At 39.2% G+C, this 27,384-nt stretch overlaps 1 non-coding gene across 1 annotated transcript; it reads left to right on the forward strand.

The window, feature by feature from the left end:
• Positions 1 to 3,512: 3,512 nt before the first annotated feature.
• On the forward strand, positions 3,513 to 3,637 carry LOC139158233 (U6atac minor spliceosomal RNA). Its single transcript, XR_011557632.1, has one exon. It is a non-coding gene; the product is annotated as a U6atac minor spliceosomal RNA (small nuclear RNA).
• The last annotated feature ends 23,747 nt before the right edge of the window (positions 3,638 to 27,384 follow it).

Raw genomic sequence — 27,384 nt, forward strand, 5'->3', positions numbered from 1 at the left:
GATTCCCTAATGGTTGGAAACTAGGTGGCAACTTCTAAAATATTAGAACATTTGGGATAGAAATTAAATGTCACTACTAACTGGAATAAGCCCAGCTGATTTCTTTGACTGAAATTAGAGGAAGGGGCTACCAATAAAATACATCAAGTAAGTGATGGGATTTCAAGATTGGAGATTCCATCCTGCCTGTGAATATTTCTGCTACTCTTTGTGACCTGTGGATTCAAAAGATCAATGGCATGAGAGCTACAAGGAAAGTAACAGATGGCTTTATTCTTTTACATCATATCTATTTAATAACCTTGATTTGGCGGTTCGAATCTCACCAGGCTCAAGATTGACTCAACCTTCCATTCTTCTGAATTCGGTAAAATGAGAACCCAGATTGTTGGAGCCAATATGCTAACTCTCTGTAAACCACCTAGAGAAGGCTGTCAAGCACTGTGAAGTAGTATAGAAGTCTAAGTGCTATTGCTATTTAGGCTGAAGTATAATTCCATGGGGAAAGGGTTCAGCTAAATACATTTGTAAGGGTAGACTTGGATCATGCTGTCAAGAATGTTAAGAACATTAGAAGCTAATGAAAACAGATTATTTGCATGCTAGTTCTGGTCCAGCATTAGCTCTTAAATTTTAGCATTTTTTCAGAAAAAATAAGGCAGTTGATTGTCTGCCTCAAATATTATTCTATACACTAACTATGGCTGTTCTAATCAATTTTTCAAATATTTGCCTGTATCATGTTTCTTATGACCAAATTATAATTACAATCAATTTGGAATTTCAATATGCTTGTGTCATTTCAACAGAGTTTATGTGTCTAAATATAATTGGGACTATATTTTCACAAGTGTTGGCCACAGAATAGATTCAGTAAGCATGTTCCTGTTCTACCTTCATCACATATTCTTTGCACACCTTTTTATCATATCTAAAAAGATTACTATTATAGTAAAGGGAAGGAGGATAATAATGTACTCCTTCTCAAGTTTGTTGTGAGAACAAATGTGCCATATAAAAAATTTTCCTGGCAAAGATACCATATTTTTAATAAAAATGAACCATATCAGCGACAACTTATGTCTGAGGTGTGGTTCAATACTTATGGATTTTAAAGTATTTTTTTAAGCATGAGACTAATCTTCCAGAGACAACTTTTTTTAAAAAAAAATTAGAAGTTGCCACAAGTTGCTTGGTATATTTTGAAATAGGGTTACCAAAATGATGTTAGAATCCCACTAGCCATTATGGGCTGGTGGTCCTGTAGTATAAAATGAAACAAAATCAAATAGCAGAGATAACACTTATGGACATTAAATAACAAAAGGTAATTAGACCATTACTCAATATCCACGATGGTCCTTTGAGAAAATTTTGCATCAAGCAAATAATTTCAATTTCAGATGTTTTAGATAACTGAACAATTCCTACTGACTCACTTGGTGAGTCTTTGTGTGCCTTTTGTCCCCTGTCCAATTGTCTTTCCTTTCTCTCACTTATCATATATATTTTCTTTCTTTCATATATCCTCTCCTCTAAGTTCACTTTTACCCTTATATATATTACTACATGTCTATTTTTCTTCCTATGTATTTGTGTATTGGACAAATGAATAAATAAAATAAATAAAGTATCCTAAAAGGTATCAAGAATCTGTAACTTTCAATACTTCAGAAAATAAAATCTTTATAAAATGATTCAAATGACATACACACACACACACTTTGTGTGTATTTCTCTGTGTATTCAGTAAGGCACATGATTATGTCAATTGGCCTTTCTTCTACCTGGTGCCCTTTGAAAATGTTGGGGCTGCAGAGTTCATGCTGACTGAGAAATCATAGTTCCAATGCAATTGTTAAGGCATGAGGTTGGTGGCAAGCTGACAGAAATAATGTGAAATTGCAATGTTTATTTCCATTATTATATTCCCTTCATAAGATTTCAGCTTTTAAGCAATCTGGTTTATTGAGCAAGAAATAAGATCACCACCTTGTCAAGCTCATTTGCCCTCTTTTTCTTTGTCTCACTCCCTTTCCCTCCAAGGAGAGAAACGTGTTTTTAACAATATGAAAGCTGATATTCTCTAGATGCCAAATTTAACCAAATGCCAGATTGCAATCTTGTGTGACAAAAATTCACAGATGAACAGAATGGCGTACTGTGTTGTCTGTGCCGAAAAGTCCTTTTTATAAAAGGCACTGAAAATCAGCTAGCATCTTGGAACTCCTTTTGGTTTTCACATATTCATTTGACACTTTTATATCCCACTTTCAGAGTGACACCTAAAGAGATCGTCTGATTTTATCCTCACAAGAACAATAAGTAGAGATAATGTGTTCCAATTTGCACCAGGAGTGTCCCTGTTGCAAGAACAATGTGAAACTTGATTAGTGTATCTGACAACATGATAAACAATCTCCGATGTGGAACCAAAGCCAACTTTGAATAATATTAGCTATTTTTCAGTAAGGATGCCTTATTGAATGTGATGCCTAATGTGAACAAATTATCGTACCGTACAAGAGACAAGAAGATTGTAATTCCCCATGAAATTCAAGATACCCAAATGGACAGGATTATACACAGTCTCTTGTAATCATTACTTCAGATGTGTCAGTACCAAAGCAAATAAAAATAAATACAATTCACTCCTCCACCACTACCACCGTCAACAATAGAAATTTTGTAAAATGAGAGGCCAGGCGAAATAACGCCTGGCCGAAAGTTGCCAATGGCGGGAACCAACTTGGCTCCCCCATCAGCTGGGGGCGTTCCCTGCGATAGCGCGGGAACGCCCCAGAGCAATCAGTGGCCGCTCGGGCATTCTGGGTAATCCAAGGGGCGGGGCGTGTGCCCTTTATCAGGGCTTGCTTGCCCCCCCCCCCGGCTTCTCTTGCCCCGGGCTCGCCAACAAACGGACCAGCGAGCCTTTTCTCCTCGATGCAGCTAGGAAGAAGCTGAGGACGGTGCCTTTTTGGAGCCCCTGGGATCGCTAACGATCGCCAGGGGCAGCTCAGGTTTGCTTTGCTGAGGGAGAGGGGGAAGGTGGTCGGATGGCTTGCGGGGGCCGACGGCTCCGGCTCCCCCCCACACCTTGTGTAAGTGGCAGCGGGGCGCGCAGGGGCTTCCCTGGCTTGGATCCTGGTGTCTGACGGCCCGGCTGGCGACGGTCTCGGAGCTTGCCGGTGCCGGGCGGCCAGGATGAGCGCTGGGGAGTGAGCGGCAGCAGCGGGGAGGCTTCCCCCACGTGGTTTGTTGTCAAGTTCGGGGGTTTCGCACACAGGGCGACGCCGGGGGGGTGCCACATGGCGAGCCTCTCGCACACACACCGTCCCCGGCATGGCACGTCGCGCCTGGCTTTGCTTTTGTATGGGGGGGGGCAAGGCCTGAATCGAGCATGCCAGCGCCCCCCCCTCCCTTCACTTGATGCGTCTCAATTGGACGCTGATCCACGCGAGTGGTGGTTTGCTTCCAGTGCATTCCGATTCAATGGACCGGTAGTGGCCGTGGTGTTGTGCGAAAGGAGAGATTGGCGCTTCCCTTGGTAAGGATGGAAGAAGCCCTTGTGGTCTTTACAACACACGTATGGTTAAGGCTCTGCCATTTACTTCGTGGCATCTAACCAGTGTCCATCATGGTTATCAGCAATGCTGTTATCTTTATCCACACCAAAAGAAAAAAGAATAATCTAAAATAAACATTTTTTGTCTGTTTATATTACATTACATTCTATATATTGCCCATCTCACGGGGGCAACTCTGGGCAAGTCATGATTTCTCTTCAGTCTATTTACTTCATTAGGGAGATTATTTGATGAGGTATGGAATAAACTATCATTTGTTTGGTGCTATTTTAGATGGTCAGTCATAACAAGTATGCCATAAAATTATTATTGCTAAAAATGAATGTTAAAATGATTTAATTTATTTAAACTGTATACTTGAAGGGGTTTAGCATAAACTGATTGGTAAAAAGATTTATTTATTATGTCAGTATAGTGAAATTGATTGAGCTCGAATTGAATTATTAAAATGAATTAATGGATTTAAGTCAATAGACTTGAATTGATCGAACTTAAAATGAATGAATTCAAAATGATCTAATTTAATTTAAGCTAGTATACTTGAATGAATTGATCATAAGAGGAATGAATTAAAATGAGCTAAGTTATTGAAACAATTGTATGGGAATTGGTTGAACATAAAATGATTTGGAAAAATGATTTAGGTTATTAAGTCAGTATATGGGAATGGATTGTGCTTAATGAATTATCAGAATGGTTTAATTTATTAAGTTACTATATTTGAATTGAGTGAGCTTAAAATGAATTAATTTGAAATTAAGCTGATTTACTGGGGGGACACAACACATGGGTTGTGATATTACAGTGGGGGGGCAAAATCCCCCCCCTCTGCCCGCCCCACCAATTCCACAGGGCAATGTGAGCATCCCTTTAAGGCAATCTTTAGCGTACACACATTTGGAGAAATAAGGCTCCTGTACGCTAGTTAAACATTGGGGTAGGCTAAATGGGCCACCAGGTTATGAGCATTGGTTAGAACGAGATATATAATTGAACCATAATGTGGTGGACATAGAAATGGTATGGGGATTAAAAATTTCATATTTGGAAATGCTTTTCATCAGCCCGGTTTCACTAACATTTGATAACAGTTCTTTCATACCCGGTGGATAATGGCGCCCTCCTAGGGCATTTTATCACAAGAGGGACAATAACAATCAGGGATAGTAGCCATGAAACCAGGTTAGGTGGTGTTGGAGCAACTGGACCTATGGAAAGACTGCTTTGTCAGTGAGAATGGCTTGTAGTGATCAAAAGACTGTAGCATTACTATAGACCTTGGCCCCTTTTGTCCATCATGGCTTCAAGGGACTTAGCTGGCTTCTGACAGCAACTTTGCAGTTAAAACCTTGGCTTCTGCTCATAAGCAGGTTTAGAAGAAACATTACAACAAATGATGAGGGTTTTCTGCTACTTGGGAGGCCGTTAATCTTTATTACACTTTTATCAAACATTATAAATCTCTGCACTTCATTTGGAACAGCGCTGCTGAATACAAAGGATTTGTTTCTTCCTATGTAAGGATCTCCTGCCGAGAGCACTGTGCAGAAATATATCTTGGCTTTTCTTTGAAGCACTGTGGAATGGGGACCTAAGAAGCGGTTTGGCAGACAGGTGTGGCATATGTTTCTTTACCACATTGAAAATAGCAATTAGGTTATTGGGCGGTAAGTAAATATAGCCTCATGCAGCTCCCTTACCCTCAATTTAAAATAAATAAATAAATAATTGCCCTCACGCTTTAATAAGGGTTGACAGTGTTAATATAAACTGTTATAGCATGTGTAACATAGTGAGCTATGTTCTACACCTTACATAGTAAAATTTGCTTATTAAAGCTTTTTGTTGAGATTATATACATGTTATCAGGCCGGAGGTTTATTTTTGTATGTTTTCCTCTTCACTTCCAAGTTGGCTTAATGGCAATCCTCCTGGTCAAATATGCCCTGAGGAATTATCTTTGTTAATTTTATGGCCATACTTAACTAGTGATGTATTGCACTAAAGGGTTACTTGGTAACAGGGTTTTATGTGCTTGCTCCTGGGGTATTTTATTATTATTATTATTATTATTATTATTATTATTATTATTATTATTATTTTATTTTTTCATGATGTGCCGGATCCTGGAGCAGTTGCGCATAGAAGTCATTATGTCTCCCTGAATGGTGCTACTAATATTCTGAATTTTGCCACATTTCCAAATGTGAAGTTATTGTACTGAAGGCTACAACAGTACTGGTGCAGTTGGTAGCAGGCCCCCCTTTTCTGTACAAGCAAAACGGAAAGATACTATTAATACCATAACTACAGCCTGCAGATCCCCATGTCATTACCATGCTGAAGGTTGGAAATCTCCCAAATTCTGGCTAATCCTCTCATGAGTAAAACAATGAGGAACCGGATTGTGGGGGCAATAGCCTAGCTCTGTTAAAAGTGCTATTGCTAACATGTGGTAAGCCGCCATGAGTCTAAGGAGAAGGGCGGCATAAACATCGAATAAATAAATAAATAAATTAGTCGGCTTATCTCAGCCCCTTTAGTTTGTTCATAAGAAATGGTATAGTCACTTACCGGAATGGGGGGTTTGCAAGAACGCTAAGCATTGAGGTCATCTGAATCAAATTCACGCTTGAGTTGATTTTAAGCTTAATATAAGTATTAAGCATTATATTAATTGTTTTTAATGAATAATTCAGAAAATGTTATTATCATAAACAATATTGAAGTCGGGGTGTCAGGATGGTACCATTAATATTATGGTTATATTGATGAAGTCATGTTGGTAAAGCTAATCCATACCCTAACGGTAAAGAAAGCATTGGCATGGGCCTTTGCTTATCTTCATAAATTTATTGCAATTATTTTACTCCCTGGGTGAGCAGGCAAGGCCACGGAGCATATTGGCTAATCTCCCTGGCATTTTAATGCTGGAGGAAGAGTATTATGATTTCCTGAGAGGAATACAGGAACATGGGACTGCAACTATGATGTACAGCTGGCCCATCAGTGGAGTGAAGCGAGCCAGCAACAGGAGGCCCAGTCTGTTAACAGGGAGTATGTGTGCATGGGCAGGCGGTTGGCAGCCACATGGCATAGGCTGGGGCGCAGGGTACCCAGAATTGGTGGACGGCACCATCACTCAAGCAAAGGAGTGCAGGTTGCACCACATGGTTACATGCCATCATATAGGGGCAACAGGTGGACTTAGCTCTCCTAACAAAAGACCTCGGTGTCAAACTATTTGAAGATAAGGGGAATGATCAGGAGATGGTCCAAGGAAAGGACTCAGATTGGGGAGACATTAGTAAGCCGCTATACATTACCCAGTTTCAGGGGCAGTGGGCATTGGATGAGACCCAGATCCTCACCCAACGAGGCGAGGCTGTTTCACATGGCAGCCATAAAAAAGGGCCTTTGGGGACATGGTATGTCTGCAAAGTGCTGTCATGATCGCATAGTAGTGGATCATGCAAGGTTCCCTGGGCCAGCAAACCGATGTTAAATGGGGGCTGCGGCAGCCGCGTTGGTTATGCACGGTGGCTGACCAGTAACGCAGATGGTGGTTTGATCACTGCCGGGTATATCAAACAAGGATATATGCCGGGGTATGATAGACTCAGTGCAAGTAAAGCGAGGAAGCCAGGGAATGGTGCCCTTTGTACCATAAGACAGTTCGCCACAGGAGGATTGGCAGGATATCGGGTGGGATTCCCTCAGCAATACTGAATGCAGTTTTCAACAAGTTCTCAGCAAAGTAATGAATCCGGTGGTGGATGGAAGTCAGTGGTTTTCATGAAGTATATTCAGAGCACCTGAGTACAAGTGTTTTTGGGATCGGGTGGCTAACACTGTCTTTGTATCCTTATCGTTTCTCTAGGTCCTGGCCCTGCTCCACTTTGTTACGTGCGAAGTGCGAAGGAGCTGCCCTTCCGTTGCCCACAGTAGTGAACTGCAGCCACAGCGTGGCTTGGTGGCTGAACGTTGAGCTGCAACATTATCTTCAGGAATGTGGAGGTTGCTGAGTCGCTGGGGCTTCAGCGGAAAGGCTTGAGCTCGGAGGTCTTCGTTTGAGACGGGTCTCTTCCGTTGTGAAAAGTCGGGAGCAGTGATGGGCCGGACCCAGATTGTTGGCGTTGCACATGGGTGGCAACGACCTGGTGATGGTGAAGGACTTGGCTCAGTGGCGTCAAGTCATGGCAGTCCCCCGGGGCTTGCAGAGCATATGGAACAGATTGTTGGTGTTGCACATGGGTGGCAACGACCTGGTGGTGGTGAAGGACTTGGCTCAGTGGCGGCAAGTCATGGCAGTCCCCCGGGGCTTGCAGAGCATATGGAACAGATTGTTGGTGTTGCACATGGGTGGCAACAACCTGGTGATGGTGAAGGACTTGGCTCAGTGGCGTCAAGTCATGGCAGTCCCCCGGGGCTTGCAGAGCATATGGAACAGATTGTTGGTGTTGCACACTGGTGGCAACGACCTGGTGTCGGTGAAGGACTTGGCACAGTGATGTCATGTCATGGTGAACCACCGGTCGTACGGGGCCTACGGCTGTGGTGTGTGGTTCTGATACCCCCACATGGAGGGGATGCGGAGTCGCCGTCACACCAATAGCTGTTGACGGGACCAGGATATGGGTTAACATGGCAGGGGGAGGCAAAGTGATCTGACACACGGGCATGTGTTTTTACCCCCCCCCCTAGCTTTCACTGGGTCAATTTAGGAAGACGTCAGGAGTGGCAATTTTTACACAGACCTGCAGTGGTGCCTGCGTGAGCTGGGGCAGGCTTAGGCGGGGAGCAGGGGGCCAAGATAGAGATCTGACCCCCTGCTGTGGCAGAAACGGGGCGGAAAGGGTATCAGTAGCAACTGTGTGTTCTCCTTTGGGTATCTTTTGTAAGATGATTGGCACCCCCATTGCACAACTCAAGCTTCCTCCACGGACAGAGAGGTGTGAAGGGGGTGCCCTTGGGGCTCACCTACATCATTTCCGGTTCCGGGTCATGCAAGGCGAGCCCTCCCACATGCTGGGCGTGGCTTTCGGGTCGGGAGTAGGCAGGGCGCGGCTCACCCTGACCAGGCATGGAGTAACGCCCATTTCAGTTGCCCAAGTATGTTGTGTTCAGGAAACTCCGCCCCATTCAGTGACCCCTGCAGGTCTTTCTGTTAATATTTAATATAGTGACCCATTTTACCCAGCTTGGTGTCCGAGTGTTCATTTCCCGTCCAAGGCAAATAGCTTCCTGTATTATAGCTTAGTCTGGCAAACCTGAATTTTTAGAGAACTCTGGTGTTTTCATTTTTCTTTAACTGATAGCATATGATTTGTCAGAGTATTATCATCATCCAAGACAAAAGCGGTTCGGTGTGTAGTTGAAAAGAAAAGTAGAAAGGAAAACAGACCAGCAACTCAGGAATGCTTCCCCTTTGTGCAAAGCTCATACCTTGTTCCCAAACCACCTTCATTTAATTTTAAAGAAGCTTTCAAACATATTTGCCTGCTTTGAGTTGGACAAGGACAGTCTAGGGAGAAACGTGTTGATCTCAAATCAGATCACACAGCCTGTATGATTTGTATCCTGCTAAGTCAATTATGGCTATTTTTGCCACAGGCACAGGGATCTATTTTGATAGTTATGCCCAGTTTGTTCCCTTTGCAGAAATTCCCTGGCCAATGTATGCCTTGGCTAAATTGCATCATTCATTATTAGGGATGTGGTATATATGTCTAGGATTTAGGGCAGACAAATGTACCGCACTCCCACTAATAAAGAACAATAACAACAACAAAAACAACCTGATAGATTCCCCTAACATTTATATTGCTAAACAAATACCGATATAGAAATAATGGTTGTAATTTAAATAGAATTAGAATCAGCATGGTGGAGAAAATGTGATCAAATGATTCGTGTAGCTACTCAGTCTGCTGCAGAGATTCTGCCTGTTGAGCAGTAACTTCATGTTCCTCTGAACCTTATTAACTGATCATTGTTTTCGAACTGGACACTTTTTCAAATATAGAATATTTCCAAAGAGAAGAGATAAAAGCAGATAACTTTAGTTGAACTTAGTGAGTCACATGTTTTACAGAATGGTTTGGGGATATAAAGATGTTTTGATCTATCTGCACTGGCTGCACTGGCTGACGATTGGTTTCCGGTCACAATTCAAAGTGTTGGTAATGACCTTTAAAGCCCTACATGGCATTGGGCCAGAATATATCCGGAACCGCCTTCTACCGCATGAATCGCAGCGGCCAATAAGGTCCCACAGAGTTGGCCTTCTCCGGGTCCCGTCGACCAAACAATGTCGTTTGGCAGGCCCCAGGGGAAGAGCCTTCTCTGTGGCAGCCCCGGCTCTCTGGAATCAACTCCCCCCAGAGATTAGAACGGCCCCCACCCTCCTTGTCTTTTGCAAATTACTCAAGACCCACCTTTGTCGCCAGGCATGGGGGAGTTAGGATATTCCTTCCCCTAGGCCATTAGAAGTTATGTATGGTATGTTTGTGTGTATGTTTGGTTTTTATAATAAGGGTTTTTAGTTGTTTTATTAAATTGGATTGTTACATGTTGTTTTTTATCATTGTTGTTAGCCGCCCCGAGTCTGCAGAGAGGGGCGGCATACAAATCAAATAAATAAATAAATAAATACATACATACATACATACATACATACATACATACATACATACATACATAAATCTGTGTTCTGCCCACAGACCATGAAAGTTCAGCTAAACTCTATATACAGCCTTCAACACAACGGCTTCCATCTGTTTTCTTCTCTTCTTCCACCCCTATTCCCTGGCAGTTCTGTTCTTCCTATTGACCTCTCTTAGATTTTGCAAAATGGAATTAGGTTTTGTGTAGTGAAACAGTTAAATGAGATGAAGAATATTTCTCAACCTCCAGACCATGGGTAGCTCATATTAAATTACATTGCAATTAATTATTCAATGAAGATTGTCATTAACGTTACAGTGAAAAATATGATCAATATTGCAGCTGTCACAGATGAAAAAATTACATATATGGATGACCATCATGCCTATAATTCATTAATTGGTTTATGGACAGGAATTTTCCAGGGGGAATATCACCAAATCATGCAGTGTCCATCATTGCCAGCTATTACAAGTCACATTGCAGAAAAGAGAGAAGTACAAATCTAGACCTGCCATTTCTTATTGGAGAAATAGCTTAGATCAAGAACATTGCCTTAATTCTGGAAATAACTCAGACTAAATGAATTTAATTTCTCTTTAAGAGTGTGTGGATGTAGGCTATAGACTTAATTTTAACTTCTTTATTATTTTCATTTTTGCAGCTAGAAAACTGCATGGTCTTTCAACATATTCTCTAGTTGAATCCAAAATAATTTTTATGAAGATGAAATGAAGTACAAGGTGTAAATCCAGGCAAGACATTGTATTTCTCATGGCATTTTGCCTGAATTTTCTTTCTTCTCCTGACTGACAAAAATAAATTGAAATTATAAGAAAGGAGTCTTTAAACTGCTGTTCTGTGAAAAATTGGGATTCATCACCCCTGATCATTTTCAATGGAAGAAAGGCTGTTGCAAGAGATCTATTTTTATTTCATTCTTCTTTTCTTCCATTTTAATAGCTATTACTGTTTGTAGATTTCCATATCTTCTGAACAATTGAGCACATGTATTCATAAGTTATCTTAGAAGGAGATATTCTAAAACGTTTGAAGACATTCATTGTGGAATGCTGCCTGAAAATCAGTCACAAAACTACTCTGTTCTATTTGAATGAATTTCCCCACTACGAATCTAGAAAAACCTCTGCAGGGGAAGCAAAAGCTGCACTTAGGTGTGAAAATGCAATTAGTCTTTTATTCATTGATTAAAATCCATTGATTCTTATAATTCTAATGGCCTCAAAAGGAAGATTTCTGCCTGACTCCACCTATTAAGGATGTTCATGGAGGGTTTATGAAAAAGGGCCTTTTCAGTGGTGGCACGTTCTGTGGGGAACATCATTCCCCAGGAGGTATGATTAACCCCCACCTTGTTGCTTTTCCGAAAGGCCTTTTGTCAGTAGACTTGGGCATTCTGAAAGGAGAAGAAGCTAATCAAGCTCCTGGATTTGATTCTGCCATGGGGATAGGAGGTTAAGGGTTTTATGATTTTGATGTTGTGGATTTTTAATCCCAGAATCACCCTTGTGTGAGTTGGGCAGCCATATAAATTTGTTGAATACATAAAATAAGTAAATGCATGTGTAAATAATAAAAAGTTGCAGGAAGATAAACAAGGATCATAAAAAGCAACGGAATCTAATACGGACATGGGGAAAAGTTAAAAAGAAATATTATGCAAAATTTCCAAATTGGGTTTCAACAATGGATATGTCTGAATACATTAGATTTTAAAAAGATAAGATATAAAGAATTATTAGATAGCCAGGGAAACTTAAATTAAATCAAGAAAAGAACAGGGTATAATCATAGATTGGTGGCCATATTTACAGACACAATCAAGGTATAGAAAAGATATGGAAGAATATGGAATTCAGAGGATACCACAAAAATAGATACAATACTGATGGGGAATGAAGAAAAATTTATAACAAAAGCATATAGACACTTATTGGAAGTAGAAATGGAAGAGCACATTGTGAAAGGCTTGATGATTGCATGGGCACAAAATATAGACCATAATATAAATTTAGAGAAATGGGAAAGAATGTGGAACAAGAACTATAAATTAACATTATCACATTTTTTAAAATCAATATAAAATGCTTTATAGGTGGCATTTAATGCCAGTGAGATTGGCAAAAATGTATACAAATATGAAAGCAAGTTGCTGGAAATGCAAAAGTAAGGAAGGGAGTTTTTATCATATTATCAGATGGCTACAGGAGATAATAGAGGGAACAAATAGAATTTAAACCTGAACTGTTCTTATTAGGAATAATTAACCAAAAGATAAAGAAATAATTCCAACACATCATTTTACACATAGTAACTTGTTCTGTCAGGCTCTCTGGTAGAATCCTCCCAAAAATTCACAGGTACAAATTTCAGACACACGCACGTTTGAACATTCAAAACAATGTTCTTTATAATGAAAATTCACTTAAACTAAGCCCTCTTTTGGTATAGCAAAGAGCACTCATCTCCAACCAAACTGGTAATTTGTACAAGTCCCTTATCAGTTCTGTGATACTTAGCTTGCAGCTGTGAGGCAATTCACAGACTTTCTTCTTTCACAAAGTGACGCACACTTTGCTCTGGTTTAGTTTCAAAGCGGGGAAAAATCAGCACACAAAAAGTCAAAGTCAGTAAAGTAGTCACGAAACACAACGATCAGATAATCCTCCACAATGGCCAAACCCACAGACTGCTATTTATAGAAGCCTCACTAATTACCACAGCCCCACCCAACCACAGGTGGCTTCATTTTCTTTGATAATAATCTCTCAGTTGTTGCTGCCTATGCATCGCTCTCCTCATGCGTGGCTGTATCATTAACTCTTGTTCTGAATCCAAGGAGGAGCTAGATAATTGATCTCCTTCTAAGCTGTCTGCCCCACTCTCCTCCTCCCTCCTTTTGGATTTGGTATTATGTACTGTACTGTTTTTTATTATTGTTGTGAGCCGCCCCGAGTTTGCGGAGAGGGGCGGCATATAAATCCAATAAACCTAAACCTAAACCTAAACCTGTCACTCATGTCTTCTTGGTCAGAGGAGCCTTCATCATCAGATTCCACCGGGGGCAAAACAGGCCTGCAGCATGTGGATGTCTCCCCCACATCCACAGTCCTTGGGGCAGGAGCTGGGCCAGAGCTAACCACAACAGTTAAAAAGATTTATGACAAAAGGTCATTTACAACTTACAAGCAAGTGAGAGAAGTGATGTGATTTTGCTGATTATAAATCAAACTTGATTGCTTTGTAAAAAAAAGTGCTTTAAAAATACAGCATCTTGTGATTTGATTTGGTATAGGATATGGATTTAGCTTGCCCGAATTACAGATATAAGAAGCTCAACTGAATAAATATTGAAATTTAGTTTCATGGCAAAATGATGACTTTAATCAATTAAAATTTAATTTTAGAAAGGAACTGAATGGTCCTGTGGGGATCTTGGGAGATCTGGTTGCCAACACTGAATGTACTGCTGGGTTAAATACTACATGTTCTTATTCCTTAGATTTTGCTACTTTTTTAATTTTTTCAAGTTACATATCAATAAACATTTTTAACAGTACTGTGTCATATGTTTCATACGGTTATTTACATTTATTTCTATACATCTTTATTTCTCTGTTCTAACCAATTATGCCACTTATACCTCATCTCATAAAATTCTGTTTCTTCCGTACCTTTCATTTCATTTCTAATGTGAGCTTATGCCACTCTGCACATTCCAGTATCCTTTCATTGATTGGTTTAATTGAAGTTTCCAACATTCAGCATATACAATTCTTGCTACAGTTACTGTTGTGGTTAGCTCTGGCCCTGCTCCTGCCCCAAGGACTGTGGATGTGGGGGAGACATCCACATGCTGCAGGACTGTTTTGCCCCCCCCCGGTGGAATTTGCTGATGAAGGCTCCTCTGACCAAGAAGACATGAGTGACAGGGAGGAGGAGAGTGTGGCAGACAGCTCAGAAGGAGATCAATTATCTAGCTCCTCCTTGGATTCAGAACAAGAGTTAATGATACAGCCATGCATGAGGAGAGCGATGCATAGGCAACAACAACTGAGAGATTATTATAAAAGAAAATGAGGCCACCTGTGGTTGGGTGGGGCTGTGGTAATTAGTGAGGCTGCTATAAATAGCAGCCTGTGGTTTTGGCCATTGTGGAGGATTATCTGATCGTTGTGTTTCGTGACTACTTTACTGACTTTGACTTTTTGTGTGCTGATTTTCCCCCGCTTTGAAACTAAACCAGAGCAAAGTGTGTGTCACTTTGTGAAAGAAGAAAGACTGTGAATTGCCTCACAGCTGCAAGCTAAGTATCACAGAACTGATAAGGGACTTGTACAAATTACCAGTTTGTTTGGAGACGAGTGCTCTTTGCTATACCAAAAGAGGGCTTAGTTTAAGTGAATTTTCATTATAAAGAACATTGTTTTGAATGTTCAAACGTGCGTGTGTCTGAAATTTGTACCTGTGAATTTTTGGGAGGATTCTACCAGAGAGCCTGACAGAACAAGTTACTATGTGTAAAATGATGTGTTGGAATTATTTCTTTATCTTTTGGTTAATTATTCCTAATAAGAACAGTTCAGGTTTAAATTCTATTTGTTCCCTCTATTATCTCCTATTAAATTACACATTCATATTGTCACTCAACGCCCCCAGGCCTTCCGGTAAAGATGAGTCTTCAAAACCTTGTGGAAGGCCTGGAGGGTGGAGGTGGTACGAATCTCTGGAGGGAGTTGATTCCAAAGGGCTGGAGCCACCACAGAGAAGCCTCTACCCCTAGGCCCTACCAGATGGCATTGCCTGGCTGACGGCACCCAGAGAAGGCCGACTCTGTGGGACCAGAGAGTCCCTGGGTCACTGGGATACAAGAGGCAGAAGATGATCCCATAAATAATCTGGTCCTAAGCCATGTAGGGCTTTATAGGTCATAACCAACACTTTGAATATGCTTACACAGCTCCTCTTAATTGGAAGTTGGGCTGTTATTTTAGTAACCGAATACCTACCAATATTTAGTACGGATTGCTTTTTAATACTGCATTTCTAATTTTCCATCATTTCCTCTGCTGCTGTTGCTGACATCCAGGAAGGGTAGTGTGCTGTTGTTTTCTTCTCCTGTGAATTTATTCCTTTGAACCAGAGGTGAGTTACTCCCAGTTTGGATCAGTTCACCTGAACTGGTAGCGACCCGCTGGTGATGTCACAATGATATCACAGAACTGGTTCTGGTCCGTGGACACTGCCATCTTTTTTTTCTTTAATTTTTTTTGGGGGGGGGATTTTTTTGGTGGGTTTTTTTCTCTTCTGCACATGCGCAGATGCAGAGTTTCTGGCACTGTTCGTGTGGTTACCATCTTGTTTTGGGCTTTTTTTAAAAAAATGATTTTTTGCCACTGTGCATCTCAGCCACGTGGTGTAGGAGGAAGCAAATTTGCAATGGGGTAAGTTAGAAACCACCCCTGTTTTGAACATGTTGATTATTTTATGTGTCTTCTATAGTTGTTCCTTTTTCATTATGACAAATGTGTCTTCTAGATACATACCTTTGATTGTATATGTAACTGTAATATGGTTTCTATATTCTAAATTACAGTTGCTGCTGAGTTCTGAGGATGGTGATCCTATGGGTGTTACTCTGTTGTGTTGATATATTTGTTCATCAAACTGAAATTAGATAATGAGAGAGAAAATGACGAGATCCATGATTCTGAGTATTTTGATCTTATCTTACTACTTCACCAGATTTGATGCAGGGTGTAGTACTGTTACCATGTATTCTTTCATTATTTCTGAATCTTCGGATATTAACAGTACCATGACTTCAAATGGAATATAATTTCATCTTATTCTATTTTTAGGCCTTTGATTTTCGGGAAGCACTGTACTCAGGAATCAGCTCCCCCCTGAAGATTCGTATTGCCTCCACCCTCCTTGTCTTTCGAAAGAGTCTAAAGACTCACCTATACCGCCAAGCTTGGGGTCATTAGGTTCTGCCCCCTGGCCAATGAATGTATAGTGGGTTTGTTTGAATTGATATGTGTATATTTTAATAGGTTCTTTCATTTTTTAAATGTAACTTTTAATTTAAATTAATTGTATCTCAATATATCATTTGCTGCAACATCCTGCCTGTCAACAGCTACTTCAGCTTCAACCGCAATAACACAAGAGCACGCAACAGGTTCAAATTTAATATCAACCGCTCCAAACGTGACTGTAAAAATATGACTTTAGCAATCAAGTTGATGAAGCGTGGAACTCATTACCAGAATCCGTGGTGTCAACCCCCAACCCCCAACATTTTTCCCTTAGACTTTCCACGGTTGACTTCTCCAGATTCCTTAGAGGTCAGTAAGGGGCGAGCATAAGTGCACTAGTGTGCCTTCCGTCCCCTGTCCAATTGTCTCTCCTATATTTTATATATCTTTTCTCTCATCCATATATCCTTCCTCTACTCTTCATTGATGTATTCTATTCTCATATCTCTTCTTCTATCCCTTCCCTGATATTTACTACTACACATTTTTATTCTCCTTAACTTTCAATTTGTATTGAACAAAATAAATAAATAAAATAAAATAAAAATATACTATCTTTTTATATGTTGTAAACCACCTCAATTCCTCGGAGAGGGGCAGCATATAAATCTAATTAATAATGATTATGATTATTATTATTAATAATAATTAATTAATTAATTGATTGATTAATTGATTGATTGATTGATTGATTGATTAATTTGACTTTTATGCCACCCAATCCTGAAGGATTTTGTGAGATAGCAAAGTTTTTTTGTAAGTTTTTGGCTCTGTAGTATGTTGGATGAAGAGATACAGTATGTTGGGCTTGTGTATTGGGCATCCATAGTAGTGTGTGTGAATGGGCCCACTGCTTTTCATCTGCCAATGTTCTTTTTGTGTGCGTGAATTGACCTTTCTTAATTAAATCATCCAGGAATCTCTTGATCAAATTGTTCAGTTCCTATATAGAGTGGTGTTTACTTGGATGTAGATTTATTTGTCCTCCAGTAATTCTTTGGATTTTTGTGTGTATTGTGTTCTGTCCATGATAGCTGTGGTCTGGCCTTTGTCTGCCAGGATGATAGTAATGGTTTAGTCCTTATTTAGGTTTTTGAGGTGTTCTCTGCATTGCATTGGTTCTGATTCTGTGTTTATCTGGTCTGTCTTCCTACACCCAGATAAGCAGGGATTAATACCAGACAAACAACCATGCATAAAACTATAAAATAATCAAGGAACTATTAAGGAGAAAACCACATCCCGACCAACACTGGTACCAGCTACTGTTTATAAATGCTGTTTATAAATGGAGAGTACACACCATACTCATTACAGTAGCACTGATGTTACCCACTTAGATAATGAAATATCTCCAAGCAAACAGCCAAGCTCAGAGAGCATCAAGACTAACAGTTCAACCCTGAGTTACACATATTCTCTTGTATTAGAAAAAATGTATCTCCCACTTTTTCATGTTCATTCTTTTATATACTGTTTAATGCAGGAAAGGGACCAACACTAACACTTGCTTTATGGATATCTATTTATGCTGTTTGAAGTTGAGGTATGCGGGCAAGAATATACATAAGTTGATTTAGAAGAAAAAGAATCCATTTTAGTTGGTTTCATTATTTGGAAAAACTCTGCCATAAGGAATAATAAGAACTGTGCTACAGAAATCTGTTTGGCAGATGGCATCTAGATTTGTTTAGAATATTCACAAACTAGAGAACTATTGTCTGTTTTGACAAAAGATACAAGAATATAAACATCAGTATAAAAATACCTAGGCATATGCTGTAGATTTTTTAAAAACATATCAAACTGAGAATAACTTAGAAAAGACCAACAGGATGTAAATGGGGAGAATGCTGCGCTCTCTCTTCCTCCCCAGAATTTTCTAAATCAGCTTTTCCCCTATTGTTATGTCCTTATATAAATCTCTTATTTGTAAGGGTTACGCTTCTTCAAAAATGCAGCACAGCGAATGCAATAAAATGCTATCTTCTGTACTGGATAAAGCCTTTTTGTATTTCATTAGTGATACGAATTTACCTGTGGACCAAGGGAGATTTTAGTATATCACTCAGAAAAATTGAATCTCCATCACTTCTCCTGACAAGCCTTAAAAAATCATAACAGATTTAAACTTAATATTAACCACTCCACACTTGTCTGTAAAAAATATGACTTCAGTAACTGAGTTGTCGAAGCATGGAACTCATTACCGGACTCCATAATGTCATCCCCAAACCCCCAACAATTTACCCTTAGATTATCTATGGTTGACCTATCCAGATTCCTAAGAGGTCAGTAAGGGGTGAGTACAAGTGCACTAGAGTGCCTTCCGTCCCCTGTCCTATTGCTCTCCTATATCTCCTATACCTTTCTTCTATTCCTATATCTCTTCTTCTATTCTTTCATTGATATGTTCTATTACTATATCTTCTTTTCTATTCTTTCTTAGATATATTTTACTATGAGTATCTCCTCTATAACCTTCATCATGTATTGCACTATGTGTATATATATATACCCAGTAAAACCCTCATTGTATATTGGACAAAATAAATAAATAAAAATAAATTTACAGAATTCCGCAGCTAGGATAAGGAAATCGTACATCTTTAAATTGCTGAGGTTAGGAAATACTGGCTAGAACCCTTGAGGACCTCCTTTTTTACTGTTTCCTTATCCTTCTTGAAGTAATGGCAGATGTGTTCTTTTAGTGACAACAGGGGCTGTCATAGACATCCTCAGAGGGGAGTATGTCGTGTGTCATAACACAAAACTATGAGTTATCAAGTAGCATCATATTTCAGGATCAAGCCTGTAAGGGCAGGATTTAAGATATAATGTTACCATGTATGTGTCAACGCTTTGATATAATCCCAGTTTACTGCAGGCATCTATGGTACCTTTTCTAAACATTTGTCTTCTTTTTACCATTTCTTTTCTCTCAATCTTCAGTTTTAGAAGTGATATCCCAATATGAATTTATAATAAAAATTCTTAAGAAGCCTTGAAGAGCCATATGTACTTTTGTTTGCTGTGTGCTTTTCATGTTTTCATATTGCTGACAAAAATTTGTCTCTATGGATCATACTAGTTATTCTAATCTGGACAAATAGTTTTTTAAACCATTTAAATATTTTAACAACTGACATGGGACAAAACTATATGAACTGCCAATCACAAAGGAAGAAAACCTCCAATTTCAGTTATTCATCGTTGTCCCTTCAATGAATATGAAGGGTTCTCATTGTACAATTCTTGGATTTCTGTTAAATATATTTCTCACAAATTAATAGTAATTTGTGCATTGTGACTCTGTTAACAATTTTGAGAATATGATTGGAAATACGCTATCATGAATAAATAACAAATAACAACATTCTAGCTATTTCCACTTAAACTATGGATATTGCTCATGTGTTATTTCTCACATTCAATCACTTTTGAGCCAAATAGCTATATAATCCTTCTTGCAGCTTCTGTAGATTGTAAACTCTCTTTTAGCTTTATACAGCAATTTCTATACAAATTGGTTTTAGCTCAGTAAGGATTTCAGGATTCAGTTCAGATCAGCTTCTGGTGTATATCACAAATATGACCGTGACATGAAAATTTAAACAACCTAAACTGAATAGCAAATAGAACAAGCCAAGTCGTTGTTGTTTTCAATTTATGCAACTGAAGAGAAATAAGCTGGGAGTAGAAATGAGGAATCTGGACAGCATGGGCAGACATGAATGATGGAGTTATTTTAAGGGCCCACTGATTTATGTTTAAGACATTTGAAAACTGGGCAAAATTTTCAGAAGTCCTCCTGGTAAGTGAGACATTGGAAGTAATGATGCACAAAATTGAAGATGTACAGTATTTTCAATACTGCTGATAAAGTACTTTAATACACATATAGAAAAATATCTGCTGATTTATTTTATTTTATTTTGTCAAGCATGTACAAGGTAGTAGGTATTGGTATAAACATAAACATTAGCAAGGTAGATACAGGTAAATTAGGCAATAAGACAGTAGAATAGGGATGGTAGGCATAATGGTGTGCCTATGCAAGTCCCTTACAGATCACTTAGGAATTGGGTGAGGTTGACTGCAGATAGTTTATTTTTATTTATTATTTATTTATTCATTTGTCCAATACATAAATACATAGGAAGAAAAATAGACATGTAATAATATCTATAAGGGTAAAAGTGAGCTTATAGGAGAGGATATATGAAAGGAAGAAAATATATATGAAAAGCGAGAGAAAGGAAGACAATTAGACAGGGGACGAAAGGCACACCAGTGCACTTATGTACGCCCCTTACTGGCCTCTTAGGAACCTGGAGAGGTCAATCGTGGAGAGTCTAAGGGAGAAATGTTGGGGGTTAGGAATTGAGATGATTGAGTCCGGTAATGAGTTCCACGCTTCGATAACTCGATTGTTGAAATCATATTTTTTACAGTCAAGTTTAGAGCGGTTCGTATTAAAGTTTGAATCTGTTGCGTGCTCTTCTGTTGTTGCTGTTGAAGCTGAAGTAGTCATTGACCGGTAGGACGTTGCAGCATATGATCTTGTGGGCAATACTCAAATCGTGTTTTAGGCGCCGCAGTTCTAGGCTATCTAGGCCCAGGATTGTTAGTTTAAGGTTAAAGTTTTTGGGGTTTCGGGAAGAAACCAGTCGGGTAGTACATTTCAGGCACTGATTACTCTGCTGCTGAAGTCGTATTTTCTACAATTGAGTTTGGAGCGGTTTCCATTACGTTTGAATCGATTGTGTGCTCGTGTATTGTTGCTGTCGAAGCTGAATTGACAAATAGGGCATTGTGGTAAATGATTTTGTGAACTACATTTAGGTCAGATCAAAGATGATGAAGTTCTAGGCCAGTGATGGCACTCAGAGCCATATCTGAGGGCACGCAAGGCATTTTTATGTCAGCTCTAGCGCACATGTGCACGCTGGTCAGCTGATTTTCAGCCTTCTTTTCTGGCATTTTCACTCTCCCCAGACTTCAGGAAAGCCCCCTAAACCCTGGGGAGGCCAAAAAACAGCCCAATGGGCCTACCTAGGAAGAGTCCAAAGGCTCCAGTTATGCCTGTGCGCATGCATGGAGGGGCAGTGCTGGGGGTTGTGCACATGTGCAGAGGAGAAGGCGAGAGTTGTGTGCATGCATTGCATTATGGGTGTGGGCACAAATGCACACACTTTTGCATGTATGCCCACCCTTTTGGCCAAAAATGGTTCGCCATCACTGTTCTAAGCTATCTAAGCTCAAAATTTCAAGTCTAGTGGAATAAGATATTCTGTTGCAAGCAGAGGAGTGAAGGACTCTTCTTGTGAAATATTTCTGGATTCTCTTGGTTGTATTTGATATCTGATACATAGTGGTCCTTTTCTTCCCTTTTCGGCTTGTTGGTTGTCTTTTCTGCATGGTATGTAAATGTTGTTTAGTTCTATATGCCTATTGATGGCTGATATGTCAAAATGCCAAATTTCCAGGGATTCTCTACATTTTTGGATTTGGCTTGGTTTAGGACAGTCACAGTTTCTCAGTGGAAACTATGGTTAAATTGGTCCATTGTAAAAAATTTAAAAATCTATCATGTCTTCTCACTCTAGTTGATATTCATGGAGGTGTTCTGTTAGTCTTCTGCCTGTTTGTCCTACAAAGTGGCTGCTGCAGTCTTTACACTGTATGCTGTAGATGAGTCCTATTTTTTTTTCTAGGGCTGCTGAGTCTTTGTTTATTTAGGATGTCGTGCAGTCCCAAAACAGTCCATGTTAGTTGCTAAGAGTCTAAACCAACCCAAGTGTTAGCCAAGGGATGTCCTCTTTCTAACAACATACAGTGGAGGGGGGATTATTTAATTAGACACCAATTGTGCAAGTTCTCCCACTTAAAAAGATGAGAGAGGCCTGTAATTGACATCATAGGTAGACCTCAACTATGAGAGACAAAATGACAAAAACACATCCAGAAAATCACATTGATTTTTTACGAATTTATTTGCAAATTATGGTGGAAAATAAGTATTTGGTCACCTACAAACAAGCAAGATTTCTGGCTCTCATAGACCTGAAACTTCTTTAAGAGGCTCCTCTGTCCTCCACTCATTACCTGTAGTAATGGTACCTGTTTGAACTTGTTATCAGTATAAAAGACACCTGTCCACCACCTCAAACAGTCACAATCCAAACTCCACTATGGTGAAGACCAAAAAGCTGTCGAAGGACGCCAAAAACAAAATTGTAGCCCTGCACCAGACTGGGAAGACTGAAATGGCAATAGGCAAGAAGCTTGGTATGAAGAAATCAACTCTGGGAGCAATAATTAGAAAATGGAAGACTTACAAGACCACTGATCTCCCACTGTATAGCAGCCTTCCTCAACCAGGTGCCTGGGTAGGAGTGGCTTACCAACCAAGATAAGTTTTCAAATAGGTGCTGTTGTGGTTAGCTCTGGCCCAGCTCCTTCCCCAAGCAATGTGGAGTTGGAGGTGGGGGATACATCCACATGCCGCAAGCCTGTTTTGCTTCCAGTAGAATCTGTCTCCTCTGACCAAGGAAGCGTGAGTGACAGGGAAGAGGGGAGTTTGGCAGACAGCCCAGGAGGAGATCAATCATGTGTATCATCCCTGGATTCTGAACAAGAATTAATGACACATCCACGCATGCGTAGAGTTATGCATAGGAGACAACAACTGAAGGATTATTACAAGAGAAAATGAGGCCACCTGTGGTTGGGTGGGGCTGCTGTAATTAGTGCTACAGATAAAAGTGGTGTGTTAGCCTCATGGCAGTTTATCTGGTTCATTGTTTCGTCAAGATTGTGGTTTTTGCTGTTCAGGATTGTGTGTGTGGACTTTCTGGACTTTAGAATTGGACTCAATTTCCCAATTATTGGGTGAGCAATTGGACTGTGCCTTGTGTGTACCAGAAAATCCCTTTGACATTTAAAAAGGGAGCTGTTTCTGTTTTTCTGTTTATAAAAACTTTTGGGTTTTCCTTTTATCGTGTAGTGTGTGTCTTCCTGGACTAATTACCCTGTAATTATGGGTGGTTGAGACAGAACAGGTGCTTGGACTCTTTTTCAGTTAAGTCACATTATTTGAATAGCCACGAAAAGGACAAATGATAGACAGTTCTATAAGATTTGGGAACTAGTTATTTTCAAGCCAGACTAGGCTGGTTAGAATTTGTTCATCCAACACAAGCAAACAGAGAATACCTACTGATGGTATCTGCCTCTACCTCCAAAATCAAGAAATCTGCTAAAGGACACTCAGAGGGCAGATTCTTTGAAGATGAGTTCTTTTGGGACAGCTTTCCTTCAGAGGTAAGAATACCTCTTTCACTCATGTTGAAAATATATGATCTGGCTGTCAAAGTGCTTTTGGGAGCTGAGCTGGAATTACTTCTTAATGTTATTCTCAGTGAAAAATGGCACCATGGGCATTTTGCATTGACTTTCATTAAATATTGTACCTTATGATTCTTGACAAACTTTTCTTTTATGTGCATTGAGAGCATGGCTACCAAAACAAATTCCTTGTGTGTCGAGTCACGCTTGGCCAATAAAATTCTATTCTGTTCTGTTCTGTTCTATTCTCTTATTGTGTTTGTTGATTGTACATATTTTGTAATCCACTTAGAGCGAACCAGATTCAAGCAATATAAAAGTCACCATATGTATGTTTTTCCCACATTTAGTATCTTTGGTAGACATTTCCGTCCATCTCTTATTTCCCAAAAGCACATAAAATGACTTCTTTAGTTATGTGCAAAATCAAATTGCTTGTTTCTTTGAATGACTGATTCTTTTATTTACTCAGAATCTTCATTAAATACTTAACTCATTCAATTATGCTTTGTCATATTAGGAACTCCTTTTGGCAATAAACTCTGTGGCTAACTTTTTTTTAAAAAATCTCTTATTCCCTTTTTAAAAAAACCCTATCATGTGTAGTCATACTAATTCAAAATGTGATATAATGGTCTGAGAGATATTTATCCATTTCAAACCTTTACAGGATAAATGCTTTTTCATCTGAATTGTTCATGTGAAACAATCAAATAAGGATATAATTTTAAAATGTCAATGTCTTTGATCGCAAATAATTATTACTTCCTATGCTTGATTTAACTAAAATATAACTTTAAAAAGTTCTCCTGTTGATCCCATTGGTGCAGAAAAGCTTTTTCTGTTTCGATGCAGAATAAAATGATAGAAAGGAAACTAACTTTGGATCTTTTATTTTTTAAAACCATTTCTAGTAAAATGGTTCATACAATAGTACAATAGTTCTAGTTCATACAATAAGTAGGACAGGTAGCAAAGGCCTAAAATAGAAAGTGCTTTTATTTGTTTATTCTTATTTTAGAATAGAAGAATTTACATAGTGTTTAAGCCTGATTATTTTAGTTGTGTTTAATTTCCTCTTAATTGGAATTAGGTTAGCCGACACAAACCTTTTAAGGTAAATTCACTGACGTCTAAATCCATAGGAAGAATTCCAAACTTGAATATTGTTTGAAAGACAAATTCCACTACTCATTTCTGGGTGAATGAAACATTGATTTGAATGGCACAAATTTTGGATTGAAATAGGATTTTTATTGATCCCCGTGCAAATAAGAAGAATAACACATGGATATAAATCTATTTACTTGTATGCTTACTCATTGAGTAAGCATTATTTTATCTAATAATGTGAAGGACTGTTGACTGGGGATTGGAAATGGGGAAGGAAGAATGAACCATTAAAGAGAGAGTTTCCCAAGAAAGTAGAAAGTATGGGGGGGGGGGGGAATCCAGAATAATCCCACCCTGATTTTTATTTGCTATAAGAGAAAGGTAGAAATAAACCACCAGATTTTTAGGATTTTACTCTGTAACCATTTAATAAATTCTTGCAATCCTTGCTGTATCCGTTTTTTACCTGACTTACCTTAACGAGCTGATGAATTGTTACTGCCTGCAAAAACTCAAATTATGATCTTGAGCACAAGCAGGGAATAATAACAAAAGCCGTTTTAACATAACCCAGCCTTGAAAACTGGACTTCAATAATAGAAATAGGGAGTTCTGGTCTGTATTCCTAAATGTTTGTTTGTTTGTTTATTAAATTTATTGGCCACTAATATTACCACAGAGTAAGTCTGGCTGACTCACAATATTAAAAAGATAAAACTATACAAAACCTATAGACAATATAAATAACATTATAGACAATATAAACCCATTTCCTCCCATGTTGACTGTATGACTGTAACTTGTTGCTTATGTCCTAGGATTTTTATTAATATTGCTTCTTCATTGCTTATTTGACCCCTATGACAATCATTAAGTGTTGTACCACATGATTCTTGACAAATGTATATTTTATTTTATGTACGCTGAGAGCATATGCACCAAGACAAATTCCTTGTGTGTCCAATCACACTTGGCCAATAAAAATCTATCTATCTATCTAAAAAAAACAATTACAAATATCACTACTTAAGAACTTAATTCGTTCTGTGACCAGGATCTTAAGTAGAAAAGTTTGTAAGTAGAAGCAATTTGTCCCATAGGAATCAATGTAAAAGCAAATAATGTGTGCGAACCCATTAAGAAAGAAATAAAAGCTCAGAATTTGAGTGGGAGGAGGAAGAGGAAGAAGAGGAGGAGGACAGTCGCTGCCAAAGGAAGAAGGTGAGGTGAGGGGAATCAAAAAAATCCAAAACTTTAAGGCTTAAAAAAAAGAGGGTCTTTGAGGCGGCGAGGAGGAGCACGCGCCACCCATATACCCGGCACGAGGCTGCCTCCCATACACTGCGCCAGAGAGAGAAACCCAGGGGGAATGACAGGAAACTGGCTGGGCCTTCGTGCCACTCTCAAATTTCCTGGGAAATTTTTCTGGGCTTAGGTTCTTAAGTAGTAAATGGTTCTTAAGGAGAGGGGGAGAAATCTTGAACACACAGTTCTTATTTAGCAAAGTTCTTAAGTAGAGGCGTTGTTAGGTAGAGGTACCACTGTACTCAGTCTTAACTAAAAGATGGAGTATGAGGGAGTAGGATGAATGGGAATGGGGGAACTGTTATTAATCTACCAACCAATCTGAAACTCCTCCATTGGAGCTTCAAGTTAACAGGAACAGCCAAATCTTTAAGCTCTTGCAGAGAGATCAGGGGGTTTCAATCTGATCAATGTCCCATTGCAACCTCTAAGATGATACACTGGTTTAACAATCTGAAAAGCTAATTATCTTTTTAAAAATTCATACAACCATTCAAGAGGTTTTACCCAGAGAAATAATTGAGTTTCTACATCCCTTGGCCAATAAGCAACACTAGCATTGCCCTCTGTTAGCAGACCCACTCAGCAATTCTACAACATGACACATTCAGTGATTTTCGTGGTGGTACAAACCCATATAGAGATCTAACAGAGCACATCCTTTTCACACCAGCATTGATTTTGCACATCTTCTAAAGAGACGATGCCTGAAACTAGCTGAGAAAGTCAATAATGCAAACCAATGTGTTTGAGATCGTGATAAGTAACAGAAAACAAAATCAATGTTTCCAACTATTATTATCATGAAGTATAGTTCATTATAGAGAACATTAAACTGGAACAAATGGCATCATTCACATTTCTGCACTGTCACTCATGATGACAATCATGAGAAATGATGCACGCACAAATACACATTGCCGTTTGGGTAGTTACTACCCAATAGTCTTCCAATCAATGAAGTATTACAGAAACACTGAAGAAGATGGATGCTCGAGTCACACATCATCATCACTGGCACTATCTGGACATAAAGAAGGAAAACTAAATGTGCCAGACTGCCTGTGATGTCCCAAGTAAGGTAGTTTTCACAGGCAAATAAGAACCTTGTATTTCCACAGCAGGAAACAGACAACCTTGTATATCTTGAGCAAGAAACAAATAAGTAGAATGCAAGCAAACTGACTTAAACCATGGTTTATATTAAACCATTCATTCATTGGCCACAATAAACATATTTATTCCCCCAAGGAAGCTTTTCAAAATAGGATGCTCATCTTATATTTCTTAAAAATATGTTA

Source organism: Erythrolamprus reginae, chromosome 1, assembly GCF_031021105.1.
Source record: "Erythrolamprus reginae isolate rEryReg1 chromosome 1, rEryReg1.hap1, whole genome shotgun sequence".
NCBI classification, from domain to species: Eukaryota; Metazoa; Chordata; class Lepidosauria; order Squamata; family Dipsadidae; genus Erythrolamprus; species Erythrolamprus reginae.